The sequence below is a fragment of the Canis lupus genome, chromosome 36 (assembly GCF_048164855.1).
Source record: "Canis lupus baileyi chromosome 36, mCanLup2.hap1, whole genome shotgun sequence".
NCBI lineage: Eukaryota > Metazoa > Chordata > Mammalia > Carnivora > Canidae > Canis > Canis lupus.
Window position 1 is genome coordinate 3,971,976 of NC_132873.1, and position 17,648 is coordinate 3,989,623.

Genomic DNA, 17,648 nt, shown 5'->3' on the forward strand with positions numbered 1-17,648 from the left:
CATCCTATTTCTGTTAGCAATTTATCACTTATATTGGAAAGAAAAGGGGAAAAAAAATCTTGTATTTGGTTTGCCATTTAGCTCATTTCAATTTCCCTCACCATATGTTATACTGTGTTTTGCAGCAAATACTAAGTCTGCTGTCTTGTAGAACTGCATTAGAAATGATGGAAGGTAGAAGAAATTCTAAACTCCGTTATCCTCGGATTCAAGTCTTTGTTCTTGACCATCCTATCTGCTTTCACTTGCTGTGTCCTGAGTTGCCCTCTAATATGACAATTTTAATAATCTTTGCCCTCATCACTCTCTCACTACATGGTGATCTCATTGAGAGAAGGGAATTGTATAGACAAAAAGTTGTTTGCCAACTACAATGGTTCACCTATGATTTCAGCACTGTGCTCCGCAGCAGACTTCCAGGGGGGCTTCCAGTTGGCACATTTGTTACAGAACAAGGACAACTGCTATGTTCAGCTAAGATATTTCTTCCATATATCAGCTCTACTTCCAAGGGAGTTCAGTCCACCACTCACTTCAGTGTGAACCAAGGACTTTGCTTGCCATTTCAGACTGTGCCAAGAGAGTGAAGATTGGTGGATCGGTGTATCACAGTAGCATCTTCAGTTCAGAAAAGCAGTGTTATCTTCTTACAGTATCTGATGATCAAAGCATCAAAAAATTTCATGATATTGGCTTAGTTATTTATATTTTCATCTTTATAATTGTTTTCTCAAGGTACAAATAAGGGCATCCTCTTGTATCATTACTCCCAATGCAGAGAAGGGACTGTGATTTGGAAGAACAAGCTTCAATCAAAAGCTCCTCAACTACTTAAGAGACAAACCTAGGAATTAAAAAAATAATAATAAGCTAATGCCATGGTATAGTATTTTTAAACCTTTCTTTTTTTATTCAGTTATATATATATACACACACATACATATAAATGTAATCACAAGAAATTCATGCTAATTTCTTTTGGAGACAGAGGTATATTACTTTGAAAGTTACATGTAAGTAAGCCTTTAAAGATTTGGCAAATAAAAATACAGAATCACCAGTTAAATTTGAATTTCAGATAAACAGGAACAACTTTTTTTTAGTATATGTCCCAAATATTTCCTGGACATACTTATACTAATTCTCACTGGAATTAAAATAGAGCTCTAGTTTTAGGAGCAGGGGATTTGGAAGCAGGATCTAGGAGCAAGAATTGGAGAGAATTTTTTGACCATAGGGAAATTTTTATAGAACATTGCTATCTATAGTGCTGGTAACGAAATGACAGCTAAGTCAACCAATACAGTTTGGAGAGGGTCACATCTTTGGTGTTAAGGTAATACCGGATCTGTGTCTCTGTCTGGTAAAACACTGAGTTACCTCATGGTTTTCAGGTTGGTTTTGAGCAACTTAGTGACCTAAGAGAACATAAGCTATGATATAGGGGAAGACAAGACACATTTATTTAATTATTTAGCCCATTTATATCCTTCAGAAGCCAGGAAGACCCAGGTTATGACACCATGAGAATCCTTGTCACAGAGAGGAAATCCGCAAGGTGTGAACAACACTTAGCTACCTTATCCAAAGTTCCTGAGTGCTGAATGGGCCTTAGGCCAGATGGCTAATGGGGCAATGCAGAGGAGTGAGAAAAAAGTAGGTAACAATCAACACAGATGAGTTGAAAATGTGGAACTATGGCAGTAACTTGCACCCTGAGAGCCATAAACATGCACTTGTCATTCCCACATACTCTGATCACCAAAGCAGTAGATGAGTCTGGGTATCTGCTGACACACTCATTGATCCCAAGATGATAATTGATTATCGAAACCTTAATTTATAAAATATTGGTTTTTGAATAGAGTCATCTTTTTTTAAAAAGAGGAAGAAATTTTCCTTGTACCTCAAGTGGAACTTGTTCAACCGAGTTCACATAATTCTCCTTAGAGAAAGCCTTACCAAAGCTATATAGCAGGACCATGAAAGGTAAGTGAAGATATTCAACAAAAAGGAGCCTGCAGCCCTGGCCTAAGGGTGGTAGTGAAACAGGACATGGGAAAGAAGTGCCATTTCTGTCTGTGCTTTCCCAATGTTAATCTTCTTTAACCCTTGTATCTCAATGCTTCCTCATTCCAAAGCCCAAACTCTCTTTAGTGCCCTGCCATGCATCATTCCTTCTTTTATGTTTCATTTAAGGTGTACAAGATAGTCTATTTTCACACAACACTAAACACACAAGCACAGGGTAGCCTGGGAGGCTCAGATGATTGAGTGTCTAACTTGATTTCAGCTCTGATTATGATCTCAGGGTCCTGAGATAGAGCTCAGGGTTTGAGCTCAGGGTGGAGTCTGCTTGTCCCTCTCCCTCTGCTTCTCCCCGTCCCAAATAAATAAATAAATAAATAAATAAATAAATAAATAAAATCTTTTAGAAACCCCAGCATACACACATGCACACATTTACCCACACATCCTTTGACTTTATCCTCATATAGTATCACAATGATAACTGACATTGGAGTTACTAGCATGGCTGTACTTCCCTCTGACATGAGGTACTCTTTCTTAGTGACTCCTTTAGCATAGGAGCTGAGGAATATTGGCCAAAAGAGGGCTTCCATGCTTCTGGCTGCACACTCCCAAAGAAGAGAAGGGCCATCGCTCTGTGAGCTGCTAACCTTGCCCAACCTAAAGGGCAGTTGAGGTAGGTGGCACCCAGCATTGTCAGTTGCTAATTTATTGTCCCACATGGGATTATATATTATATTGACTCTAGTCAGAAAAATGAATTTGGATAAGTATAATATTTTATGGAGCCACCATAGTGGCAAAGGCAGAGGGGAAGTCTTTTTCTTATTACTTTTCCCCCTTGCCTTTACAAGTACAGTAATGGAAAATGGGTTTCATCTTACTCGTTCTATTGGTTTGCTATGGCTGCTATGACAAATTACCAGGAACTGAGTGGCTTAAACAATAGCAATTTATTGTCTCGGAGTTATGGAGGCCTAAGTCCAAGATCAAGGTGTTGGTGGAATTGGTTCCTCCAGAGGATTGTGAGGAAGAATCTTCCATCCTGCTCTTCTAGATTATGGTGGTTTAAATCTTTTATATTCCTTTTATATTCCATCTTTTATATCCCTCAACTTCCCTGCCTTCATCTCTACATGGCATTTTCTCAGTGTTTATGACTATCTCCAAATTTCCTCTTTTTTATAAAGAAACAAGTCACATTGGATCAAAGCCCACCCTAGTGACCCCATTTTTCATGATTACTTCTGTCTTCAACTAAGGTTACCTTCTAAAGTACTGGGGGTTAGGGTTTCTACATATGATTGGGGGGAGGACATGACTCAACTCATAACACTTGTCAAGGTTGACTGATTTGTAGGAGCTGCTGCCCAGAGTGCTGTGTGGAGGTAGGCTTCCTGATGATGCCTGGGATACTCAGACCAGAAGATGGTGCTTGGTGAGTGATGTCCACTGCCAAGACAGAATTGATTCGAGGTTGGTGACACCACTGATTATCCCAGCTCTAAGGAAAGGGATTAGTGAGGGTATTCACATGGTAACTTAATTGAATCAATATGCTTTATGTTCATCTATAATTGGAGGTGACTGTTATTCTTGATACAGAAAAATATAAGATTATATCCTTGGTTCCTGGATTTTACCAGAGAGATATAAAACCAGGTTTATGAAGAAGAAAGAAAAGTTGTCTTTTGGTGTTGGGTGATAAGATGGGCTTTGGAAGCACATGCATCCCCACAAGTCTTGTCTTTGCTCTTTGCCAGTTCTGTGACTGTTGGGAAAAGGAATCTACCTCTTGGAGCCCATCCACGAAGGAGATTAATGCAGGACAATTCACGTAAAGCTCTTAGCAGGCCGGCTGCTTGATCAGTACCCATGGGTGGTTCAATTGTTCATTTCACCCCACAAAAGGCCCCTGCATTCCACACAGTAGGTATTACAAACTTCTCTGATTGTCCTAGTCTTTGTCCCTATCCCTTTTGCTAGAAAACACAAACATATAACCCAATACCTAATCCATAACAGGAGCTCAGAAATTATAGGCACTAAACAAATGAGCCGGGGAGGATATTTGCAATACCAATGTCACTCCCCCTTAAAGCAAGCAAACAAATGGCAACAACAGAGATCTCAAAAGAGACACAACTCACAGAAGTCGAAGTCGAACTTTTTTTCTTTTTTTTCTTTTCAGTCTGTTGTCACGGCCATGGTGTAGAAGCCCAGGAGGGCAACAGGAAGTAAAAGAAAAGTCAGCAGGATAAATGATGCACAAAGGAAGAAACCGGCACTGAATAAATGAAAGTTGGCTTGACGGAGAGCAGAGCTGACAGAGAGCAATGGTTCTGCCTGAAGGAATGATCCAGGAGCTGCTCCACGTGAGGCCAAGGCTCCAAAAGGCATGGGGGCCGGGGGGGGGGGGCAGTGGGGGGGGGGGCAAGCACTCTCCAGAACCTAACACCCTGATTAGTATTTCCCCTGCACATTTTCTAGCGACTGGGTGGACACAAGCTGGGTCACCGCTCACAAAGGTCCAGGGAAAACTTTCAAATCTATTCAGTCTGGGAATGTTCCTTCCTTGTCCAGAATCAAGAGGATAAGTGCTTTGACAGCAAGGGTGAGAGATCAGGGAAGCTTCAGCACAGCCTCAGGAGCCAAGAGACTCTTGGATTGGCAGAGTCCCAACTCTTCAATCACAAGCCCTGGTAGCCTTTTCCTTTACTAAACTGTGCGGATAATGCCACTGATTTATGACCTGTCCCCTCTACTGAACGTGGAGAGGCCGGTGACACTTGGACATCTGATGGGGGAACCCAGCCAAGGCATCTCTTCAGCCTTCCTTGATTTCCCTTGGGTTCTCCTATGGGTCACAGTGAGTGACACTCGTATGTTGAGGGCAGAGGCTTCTGCAGAAGGTCAGGTTTGTAATTTTGCGGTGCTCAGCCCAACCCCTTCTCTGTGTAGACCCGGACTAAATCCTGGCTACGTCGTTACGGCTGCAAATATATTGCTCGTGGATACAGAACGCACAAAATTCCCGTGTAAATTTCCTCTAGCTCGAAGTGTTGAAACCCAAGCCCAGTTTATCAAAAACACAGCTGCCTTCCTTGGGGTTTGGGGAGGCTCAGAACAATTTTTTTCTTTATGAACTTGTGAGAACACCCTGAGGAAAACAGCTGCGTTATTGCAGAGATGAAGAAATCTCAGATGAGTGTGAAGTATTGTAATTTAAATAAGAGCGCTATTTTCAGGCCTTTTCATTTTAAGATCATTTCATTATTTTATTTTTCCCTAAATAAGTTATCCAGGAAAATAAGAGAGCAATTACTCCGGGGACTGCGGGCACGATAGCAGGCAAATTAAGGGTTTTAATTGAGAATATCAAATGTTGTACTACATGATTAATAGAAATGGGATACCAGTATTTACATATGTGAAATATTTAGCATATTCGCTTTGTTCTATTTAAATATGAAGCCAAAAGCAAGTGAAAAATAACAGACTTTGTTGATTTTAAAATTTTCTTGAACTGCACTGTCTATTCCAAGCTGCTCATGCCACTCATCATAAATGGTAGCAGTTTTTTTCTCATGCTACTGTTTGTAAACCATACACATTTTGTAAACGGATATAAACATGCTACTGTTCACAAAACAAACCATAGAAGAAGCAAGAAGCCTTGATGTTCTCAAACTTTTATACCAGAAATTTTATCTGAAATTGAATCGTCTACTGACCATGCCTAACCCAACCCAAAAAACTTAGTTGATCTATCTGTGTCTAAGAAGAGTGCTTCAAAAAAGATATGTATTTTTTATGTTGCTTGTCTTTTTTTTAGCTAAAGATTTATTTATTTATTTATTTATTTTTAGCTAAAGATTTAAGTGCTAGTACTTATACCTTGAATCTTAATAAGCCGAGTCATTCTCTCAACTTTTTATTCAGTAAACATTGGGGTGTAAATGAGAGAAACCCAACTTACACTGGTTCAATTTTAATTATGTGTTTTTTCGTATAACTAAAAACTTTATGTAGGGATATGGCTTGAGAAATTTTGAATCCAGTTATCAAAAATTGATATTAAATCACTCCCTAATTGTTCACACCCCCCCCCCAGGTTTTCTCCCTATCTCTGTCTCTCTCTGTCTCTGTCTCTCTCCCTCTTGCTTTCAATTTTTCCATTTTTGTCCTGGATTCGTTTCTCCTCTGTAAACAAGTTCTTCCAAGTGACTAGAAGGAAAAAGAAACACAAGCAACCTCTGCATACATTTTTTTTTTTAATTATAAAGGAAGGGAATGTGCCTCTTTCACAGCTTTTATATGCCAAATATCTGACAAATCAGCTTGGGGAAGATGCCAGCTCTACAACGATCACCATGTCCAGGAAGCTGGGTTATTCTGCTTCGCCATGTCCCTACACGTGTCTTCACCAGGAGCTGGGGAGAGAGCGGAGAGGAAGAATCATGGTCCCCTGAACTACACAAAACGGAGGACGGAAGGATCCAGAAAAAAAGGAAAAAGGTATGCTGGAGCAAAAACAGTTGTTTCTTTTTGATAATGTGATTATAAAGAGGGGGAGGAGGAAGATTAGAATGAAGAGGAAAAAGAAAAGCGAAGAAAAGAAAGAAAAAGAGGAAGAAGGGGAGGAAGAGGACATAATAAGGAGGGAGAGGAATTGTTGATATATCACCAATCTGTCTAATAGACATTCAGAAGCATATCTCAAACCAGGTCCCTAGAAGAATAAAACTAGGTATTGAAAAAATCCATTGTGACTTACCAAGGTGTAACATGCATTGGCCTGATGGGGTTATTTTTAGCTCTGGATGCCATCATGGCGTAAGCACTATACCTCAGAGGACTGAAAGTTTTATTCTGATTTATTTCCATTCGTACAGATATAACTCTATTAAAAAAAAAATTAAAACACCAGCTTTTCATTGGAAAATATTCCGTTGCTTAAAATGTAGAAGGGCTCCTGGGTGACTCAGTTGGTTAAGCGACCAACTCTTGGTTTCAGCTCAGGTCATGATCTCAGGGCCATGACATCAAGCCCCAAGTCAGTCTCTGTGCTCAGAGTGGAGTCTGCTTGAGATTCTCTCTCTCTCTGTCTCCCCCCCGTCCTTCCCCCACTCTACATATGCACACTTGCTCTCTGGAAAAAAATAAAACAAAATAAATAAATAAAATGTAGAAAGGCTGCATTTCAATAGCATCCCCTTCTACCATCGTCCTCCTCTCTCATCATCATCCTCATGCGCACCATGGTCACCTCTCACAGGCTTCAAGTCCTCATCAGGTGCTAGGCTCCCTGCTTGGTGCTGCAGTGCATCAGCCCATTTCATCCTGACAATAATCCTCTATTGTAAGTAGTAGTATTCTCCAGTTACAGATGAGGAAACTGAAGTGCCATATATACACTTTTAAAAATCAGCTCTCCCGAGAAAAACAAAATAGCAAACAAACCAAAAGACTAAATGAACAAACAGGACACATCTCAGGGACTTCCTTAGTATCTTTTAGATCCAATACATGAGAAAGAAATCACTTATATCTGTAATCACAATGTTTCTAATATTGCATTGACTTCATTCGGTTTTTGAACTCCTTTATCAGAATTGTTTTTCATGTTGCCCCACTCTCTACTTTCTGTTCCATGATGTACAAAAGCTCTTCTCTTAAACTACAAAGAAAATCCTGATACTTCACCACCCCAAACATTAGTCAAATGTTCAGGAAATCGTATGACCTCTGCAAAAACGAGATCCAAAAACATATAAAAATCTAATTTAAAAATATAGAGTTTGAACCTGAAATAATCCATTATTGCCCATCAGGAAGCTAAAACTCAAAAATAAATAAGTAAATAAAAATAAAATAAGTTAAAATAAAATTTTAAAATTTTAAAAAAGGAACCTAAAATTCAGAGAGGTAAAGCAACTTGCCAAAAACTGTATATGCACAGAGTTGAATTGCCTGACCAAGAGCCTAGGGCTCCTGACTTCTTATTTTAGGCTATATATTTTAATTGTGAAGTATTCATGCTTACAAAATAGTGTATGAAGCGTTTTTGTATATTTTAAAGAATAATAATAAAATGAGCATCCATGTATTACTACCTATATTAACAAACAGCCCCCTGCGTGTCCTTCCTTGATCACATTTTCCACAGTATGCCCCAGGTACCATTAACCTGAACTTTGACTAACTGCTAGTATTACATTTTTACCATCTACCTGACTCTCCAAACAATGTTATTTAGCTTTGACTATTTGGGGCAAATGTACAATATGTACATATTGTGTACATATATACATATGTGTATGTATACACACATGTAGACATTTTATTTTATGTTGTCCCTAGTCAGTGAATATCCTTGTAAGGAAAATCCTTGTAAGGAAATTCCACCTTAGCAAAGTTGTTTGCAAAGACATAATACCAGCATCTTTGTAAGATCTGGTCCATCTTTCCTTGTCTTCCTTTCCAGTCTTTTCTGCCATTATGCAGCCTCAGCCTGTGTCCAACAGAAGTGAAACCCCCACACATTTGTTTGCTCCTTTGAGAACAGTCTCTCCTTCACTGACATCTTTGATGGTCATTTGCAGTCCCGTACTAATGTCCCTGGGCTGTATGATGGCTCAGATGTGGCATATGGGTGAATCAGGGGAAAGGTGGCTTTTGTAAGAACATATTCCCTTCACTTCCTGCCATTTCCTAACACTTGGTTAGAATCTGGGATGGAGAACTTTTTACTGATTATTAACCTATCTCTTATCTCTTCTACTAGACTAGAGAGAACAAAACGGTCCAAAATATGGTCACTATCAAACCTACAGCTGAGGCGTAAACTTCTGGGTACAGATGGGGTTGATAGTTTCACTGTATGAATTAAGAGGGCAGCCCTGGTGGCTCAGCTGTTTAGCACTGCCTTCAGCCCAGGGCCTGATTCTGGAGACCTGGGATCGAGTCCCAGGTTGGGCTCCCTGCACGGATCCTGCTTCTCCCTCTGCCTCTCTCTCTCTCTCTCTCTATCTCCATCTCTGTGTGTGTGTCTCTCATGAATAAATAAATAAAATCTTAATTAAAAAAAAAACTGTATGAATTAAGATGTTGAGGGCCAGTTTGGCTTGTGAGCCTCTCCTAGGCCCTGTGGTATATCCAAGCCAAAGTCTCCAGGCCCTGTGAACATAAATAACATACACTTGAGCTCTTTACTGATCTTTTCCATCCCCTCTGTGGCTCTTAGACTTTTAGCTGAGAACATGGTTGCCAGAACAAGGACTACAAATCCCAGCTTCCTTTACAACATATGTGCCACGTGACCATGTTTAAACCAATGACAAGTGAACACAAATGAGGACAAGTGAACACATGTCCTTAAAAGCAAGATGTGTGTCCTCTCTTTGCCCTTTCTTTTGTATAATGCTGAAATCCAGATTTGTGCTGGCCAAGGATGAGGACCATTATAAAGATGCTTGGACTTGTGTGTACTTCGGCAGAGCTTCCCTACCAGCCCAAATTTTAAGAATAATTTTTATTTTGCTTAACTCATTGTTAATGTGGTCTTTCTCACAGTACCAAATCCTATGTCCTAGCTAATGCAAGCCCTCTGAGACAGAGCCACACAGATCACTTTTCCTGAAACAAAAGCTTGTGATTACATGCATGTAAGTGCAGGGCTACTCTGGGGGCCTCCATTTACAGCAGTGTCTGTAATGTGACATTATCACCCTGGAGCTTTGAGGAAAGTGGTCTCTTTATCCCCCAACCAGTTCCAGAAAGAGTAAGCTTTCATATCATGGATATTTGGTATTACATTACAAAAAGCTGTTTTAAAAAATAAACAGTGACCTTTGTGCTGTAATTCCTTCAGTCTGAAGTTATTAAGAATTCATTTATGATTAGAACAGATTCACTAACTGGGGGAAAGCCATTAATGAATAGAAAGCTAAATTCACAAGCTGTGAAGATTATATTTGGGTGGATAGCCATAACTGTGATATTGAAGTTTTATTTTGTAATTACATCTCACTTCTTCCAGATTAAAATAATTTCAAATCCACTAACCTCTCCCTTCCTTGCGTCTTTATTCTCAACTTGTGTTCCTAGCTGAGTGGCTAGCACACCCATGATTTCTATCCATCCACTCCCCCTGCCCACGTCTAGGAGGGGGCTTGGGATATGCATCTGAGGTACAAAGAGAAGAAGAGAAAAAGAAAACAAAAAAACAGATGCTTTGTGTCACCCTACTGGGACTTTGGATGGAAAGAAAACACTCTCTCCTCTTCAAGGCAAGGCTGAATGAGTTCTACTCTTTAAGGGAGACAAAAAATAAAAAAATAAAAAAGAAATAAGGGAGACAAGCAACCTTTGGATACAAACCAGAAAAGCTTCAGATTTTACCCCATGCCCATACCACCACCCAGCCATACTCAACTTGGATGTGATTGGTCATTTTTACGGTAAGTTGAGCGGTATAAAATAGTAAGAGGAGTTTTTCCATAACCCTATACACCAGTTTATATCTATTAAATATAAAACTCCCATTACATTAGGCTGGTTTTCACTCTCATCCTTGACCTGAAAATCATCCCAAATTTAATAAGGCCTTGGGCAAATGACCCTGTGCTAAGAGTGTCATAATAATAAAAGCTCCTATTTGTTGAGCAGTTCTGATGTACGAAGTGGTTGATATACATAATTTCCCCTAATCCCCAGAATTATCCTCTAAAATGAATATTATTTTCCAGTTAATAAAGGAGAATCTGAGGCTGAGAGAAGTTAAGCATTTTTAAGTAACCTTCCTAAAGGCAGGCACCTAACAAGTAGCAGAGCCTATAGTTGACTCAGATAGTCTGACTTCAGCAAATAAACACTATACTGCCTATTGTCATACATCCATTCATTTTTATATGACCAATGTTTATAGAGGGCCAATGCGTGCTGTGCTCTGTCTTAGGCACTTTCACATATTCACTCGTTTAATTATGTTAGTAACCCTATGATTTGCCCCGTTTACAGATGAGGAAACTAAGCAGAGAGACATTAAATCACTTTCCTATGCAGGAAGTGAAGAGTGGTTGGGTAGTGAATCCAGGTCAAGACCTGGGAGAGGAAGAATCACAAACATGAAGCATGAGGCATCCATAGGCATGGCATACAATGGATGATGATCTGGTATGAGCCACTGTTTGCAGGAGATGGATGTACATACATGCACCAGAATGATGCGGATTCCCCAAATGAAGAGGACAAGGAGGATGCTGGATGGATGAGGACACAATTTCTGGTATTTGGGATATTTGGAGACCAGATCAGTTTAATAAACCATGGTTGTTTTTAAGGCAATAAAATGTTACTTGAGCATTTACTGTTTGCTAGACACTTTGTTTGGTGCTCTCCTCACTTGTGAGATAGAAAGTAGGATCATCTTCATTCTATAGATGCTTAGAGAGGACCAAGAACCTCACTCAAGATCTAGGTGAAGGTGTTGAAACAGGGAGCCCATTGGTTGGATTTGGTCCCCCCCTTTCCCCACATGTATGGGGACCTGCTTATATCACTAGGCTGTACTGTCTTCTTATGAAGAGAGGTCTCTTTTTGGGGTGGGGCTGCTAACTACAGCAAGGCTGCCTCCAGCTGTAATAGCCTTATTAGAGTTAGCTTTATGATAAGTAACTAACATCCTCCCAAGCTATCCAGGCGATTGTCACAGACTCTGGCCATCCCAATATCCTGCTCACTACTGCTTAAATTTCACCTTATCATCTTCTCTATGGCCTGACATCTTAATCCTGACCCTTGTTAGGTGGACAGTGTATTTAACATTAGTTTTGCACACGTAGCAACCAGTTCTCACCTCTACTGTCCATCCACTTTTGGCCAAATTCCCTAAGGCTTGTCAGGGCCAACCACAACCACTCCCCCTATGTCATGTCACCTTCTGATCTAACAACACCATCCCTCCTGAGATAGCCTTTTATCTTTTAGAGAAAGTATAAAGTATAAAATGAATTTTTTTAAGTGTGTTACTACCAACATGGGACTTAAAATAAGAAGTTGTTTGAAAAATGAGCTGAAACTCATCAAGCTGTTCTGAAAACCGAGAAGGAAAAAAATAAAGACAAAAAAAAAAAAAGCCAATTTTAAAGAGGAATAAAGAGGGCAAGTATGTGTGCTATAAGAAATCAAAAGTCACAAGATTGTCAAAGAAACAAAGAAAACAATGGCAAGAGACAGAGACCAGGCCCATGCCCACACATGTACGGGGACTTGATCCCCGGCAGAATTATGTTCTCTGTATGGTGAGAGGAGCAGCTGGTCAAAACTAATAATAGCCACCTTGGATACCTATATTACATCATACCCAAAAATAAAATCCAAATTGACCAAGGTCCTAAATATAAAAAGTAAAGCTTTAAAACTTTTATAAGAAAATGTAAGAGACTATTTTTATGGAGCTGAAATATGAAAAGAAAAATCCTAAGACGCTAAGTGCAAACCCTGAAAAGGGAAATTATAAATCTGATCGTTGAAGTTAAAAACTTCTATCAACAAGGTAAAAAAGACAAAGAAAAGACAAAATCTGGAAAGTTACTTGCAACCAACATAAATAACAAGGGATTAGTAATCAGAACATGTAAAGAGCTCTCACAAATCAAAATGAAAAATCAATTACCAAATGGAAATTTGGACAATATTTATGATTCAACAGAAGAGAACATATGAATGGCCTCTAAATATAAGAAAATAGCTCAATTCCACTACGACCGAGGAAATAAAAATTAAAACAAAAATGAATGCCATTTCATACTCATTAGAATGGCAAAAAAATTAAAAAGTGAAAATTCTAAGTACAGCAGGGATTTATGCAAATAGGAAGTACTGTCAGTGGGGATATGAATTGAAGTTGCTATTTTGAGAACAATTTACTGCTATCTAGTCACATGTGGATGTCTATAACCAAGCACCCTGTGATTCCTTTCCGAGGTATATATGCTAGAGAGATGTTTGCCATACACTTAAGGAAATACACGCAGATCTTTTCTACAGCATTGCATAGAATAACAGAACAATTAGCAACAACAGAAATGTCTATCAACAGGAAGAACGGACAAATGAACTGTACTACATTCACACGATTCAAGAATAGGGAACAGCAGAGATAAATCACTGAAAGCTTGATGCATCTACTGGAATTAGTCTTGAAACACAACATTGAATGAAGATGTAAATTCCAGAACATGTCATTCCTTTTTCAAAAGTTAAAGGAACTCAAAACATACTCTTTTTAGGAACATGTATACATATAAACATACTAAGAGCTGCATGGAAAGGTACATACTAACTTCAAGGTAGGAGTTATTCTTGTGGAGGGAAGAGAGAAGAATGAGATCCGGGAAAGGTTAAATGTGACTTTAAATCTGCTCATCCGTGGTTGAGCATCTGCCTTCAGCTCAGGTTGTGACCCTGGGGTCCTGGGATCGAGTCCCACATCAGGCTCCCCGCAGGGAACCTGCTTCTCGCTCTGCCTGTGTCTCTGTCTCTCTGTGTCTCTCATGAATAAATAAAGTCTTTACTAAAATAATCTGTTGGTCTTTATTTTATAGAAAGAAGCAAATACAGAGAATGGTAACTTCTTAAATTTGGGTATTTTATATTGATAACGTATATACATATGCAATATGTATATAATTCATATTCATATATGATATATATGAAATATTCCCTGGGTAGGCTTTGGGGTCAGCAAACCCTGGGTTGGGACTTTGGCTCTGCTTCTTCCTAGCCATACACCCTAAGCAAATTATTTCACCAGAATGACCTCAGTTTCTTCTTCTTTCATAATGTATATTTCAAAGGGTTGTTCTAAAGATTAAATTTAAAATACATTTATATAGCATAAAATATATATAGCATATTAGTGTAATACCTGGCACAGAGTAGACATCAATAAAACACTACTATTTTTTATTTCTTCAATAAATATCTACATCTTGTGTATTGCCAAGCTTGTAAAAAATAAATTATCTGAAATCAAATATAGCGTTTCATCAATAGCTTTAACATCACGTGCAATGGAATCGAATGGGGTTCTTTTGACAGTTTATAGATATGATTCCAAAGTGGCCTGAAGCAGTTCTCATCTGGAAATTCCTTTAAAAAGTTTTCTGAAGCAGTGATGGCCAACAGAACTTCATGCAATAATGGAAATGTCCTCTGTGCTGCTCAGTACAGTAGCCACTAGCCACATGTGGGCTCTTAAGCCCTTGACCTGTGACTAATGTGACTGAGAAACTGAATTGTTAATCTTATTTACTTTTAATTAACTTAATTTTAAATAGTCACATTTGGCTAGTGCCCACCGTATAGGACACCTCAGGTCTAATGCAGTACAATGTGTTTTCCAACACAAACTTACCAGGCATCTACTGTTCGCAGAGCAGCATGTTGGACCACGTAGGAGAAACACGAGGTGGTCTGTACCTTCAAATGTATAACCTATGAAAGGAAAATAGTCATGCATGAGACATTTCAATGACAAGAGGCAACAGCGATTGAACTTTTACATATGGTAAATATTTGTTAGATCATCTTGGACAGCTGTAATAAAGGAAGGCAGCCTGGCTATGGCAGGCTGTAATCAGGACTGAAGCGATAGACACGTTTTGTAGGAGTGGACAGTAAGGGGCAGACACTCCGGACACCCGGGAGAGCTGAAGTAGACCGGAGGCTGGGATTCACTGAGCTGCTGGAGATGTGCCTCATAAGGAAGACACGACTGTGAATGAAGTTGGACTTAATATGACTCTCCTTGATCTGTCCGCATCTCCAGCTTCACCTCCTTCTACTGCTTGCCCTAAACCACCTTCCTTCCAGCAGTTCTGAGCTATGTTTAGTTCACCTGCATATTTCCACCTGCTTCCTGCTTTCCTGTCTGTTTACGGGCATTGCTTTGGGTAACTTCAACTTATCCTTTAAGACTCAGCTCAAGCATGGTGTTCCCTGAGAGGCCACTCTTGACCTGTTGCTCCCACCTGGGGCATATTAGGTGCCTTATCTGTGTTTCTGAAAGAGCCCATGCAGATTTCTGGTGTTGATCTTATTACATGCTCCTATAATGAAGTCCATCCTCTGTAACAGATCGAAAGCTCCCCAGAAGCAGAAATTACATCACATTTATTTTTTATCCCCAGCTTTTATTATACTCTGCATGACTAAATGAATGACTTTGTCATAGAGCAAATGAAGAGTCCCTGAAGATTTTTGAACACGAATGTGGCATGATCTTTGTAGGACTGTAGGAGGCATGATTTGATAATAATATTCAGTCTGGAAATATCTGCCAAAAAGAAAGCATCACCTTTTAGAACTTGGTCAGTGATGACCAAGTAACAAGGATATTTTTGAAAAATATTAACATGCATTTCCATTTCTAATTTTTATATGACCTTCTCTAGCATGACCTTCTCGCAGATGATCCATATGGCTTGGTCTTCAGCTTCCCTCAGGTCTTGTTCAAATGTCACATTTAAAGTGACTCCCAGCATTCCATCTCCAGCACTTGCTATCCTCTTACTTCATTTTCCTTCATGCCACATACCTCCACCTCATGTATTTCTTTTACTTATTCATTTGGCTTATTACTTGTCACCTTCCACTAGAATTACAGGTCTTTGGAAGCAGGATTTTATCTGTTTCTTTTACACTAGCATCTCTAATGCCTAAAGGAATATCTGATACACAGTGTGTATGTCTCTGTGTGTGTGTGTGTGTGTGTGTGTGTTAAAGGGCGGTGTATTTGGGTTTTTGTTGTTGTTGTTGTTTTTTAATTTTATTTATTTATGATAGTCACAGAGAGAGAGAGAGAGAGAGAGGCAGAGACACAGGCAGAGGGAGAAGCAGGCTCCATGCACCGGGAGCCCGACGTGGGACTCGATCCCGGGTCTCCAGGATCGCGCCCTGGGCCAAAGGCAGGCGCCAAACCGCTGCGCCACCCAGGGATCCCCAGGGCGGTGTATTTGTATTGTTATAATAGAAAGAGAAAAAAACAGCTAATTCTCTCTTTCTGGTATTCAAAATAAAATTTTGCAATATAACAATAGTCTCTGTGAAACCAGGCTTTGCTGAGCAATATTTATCTAAAGGATAAAGCATTTTTGTATATTAAGAACCAAACCTGGAGGACTCTAATCTCAAAGTGTCTTCTGTGGTGTATCTAAGAAGCCCCTTTCATTCTTGAAAACCAAGTCATAGGCTTGTCTGCCAAGAATAGAAGAATGTGCTATGAAGCAAAGACGAGTCAAGTCAGCTTTTGCAGTTGTTGGGACCAAGGCAGTAGTGATGTAGGAGGTTCCAGTCTCCTCTCTCCAGACTTGGACTCAGAGATGAGGAGGTGTTTTAGGTAAGTAGATGAAAAATTCAAGAGCAAAGAACTCCGGAAAAGATGCTATGACAGATGACCACTGTATCAGCCCAGGGAGTAGTGAGGAGGTTGTGCCATCAAAGATAATTAACAAATCCAGCATGGCAACCAGAGGAATGGCCAGTATGTGACTTTCTGTGCCTCTCTTGGTTCTGGAATGGTGCAGGCAGGACTAGAATTTCCTGTTGGTTTGTGAAAGATACAAGGCAGTTGAGTTGAGGAATAACAGGCCCCTCTGATGGTGAGAAGACAGGGAACTCTATGTCAGTACTGGGCCAGGGGTGGAAGGAGAATGTTGCTGAGACCCAAAGTAGGCCGTAAAGAACCAAGAGAGGTCAATTTGCAGAGGAGGACTCCCAAACCTAACGGCACAAGAGCAAATACATTACAAATTCTGAGAGGAACCAGGTAGAGAAGTATATCACTCAGAGAGCAGAGGAGCCACGTGATTCTACTTAGACCTTAGATCCCCACCACTCTTCCATCTCACGGTCACAGAAGCCACTTCCGGGGGTCTTAGGGAGTAAATTATGGAAATTGAGAGACTTAGCATTTTTACCTATAGGCTGAGGTATGTCTTAAGGTTAAAGACATAGTTTTGATTATTGTATCGATTCAGATTAAAGACATAGTTTTAATTATTTTATCGATTCAGATTACCAAATTGATCTTTCCCTATAAGTCAGCAGGAGGGTGATGATAAGGATAAACAGAAACAGAAAACTGCATTTTCCCCACACACCTGAGCAGACTGTGAGTACCAACCCAACAAAACCACCAGTGCACACAGCTAGAGCTCCATAGTTTTGCTTGTAGGCAAAATCCAGAAAATTTTCACAAAGTTGGGTTCTTCTTGGCCACTGGCACACCCCCTAGGTGTACCACCAAGTTGTGAAACAACCGTTTTGATTCATTCTAATAATGCGTAAGGAAAGATCTTGAGACAGTTTCCTTGGGGATTTTAGAATAGCACACTATGATTCATATTTATATTGCATTATCTGGTTCACCAGCAGCTTCTCCAAATATGATTTTATTTCATTTTTCAGAACACCCTGAATGGGGTTATCATCAACCCCATTTGACAGATAAAGAAGTTGATCCACAAGCTTTTACGTGGCAGGGCTGTGAGACTGGAATTCAGACTGCACAGATTCCCCAGACCATCCCTTGCTGTGTCAGTTAACAGCTG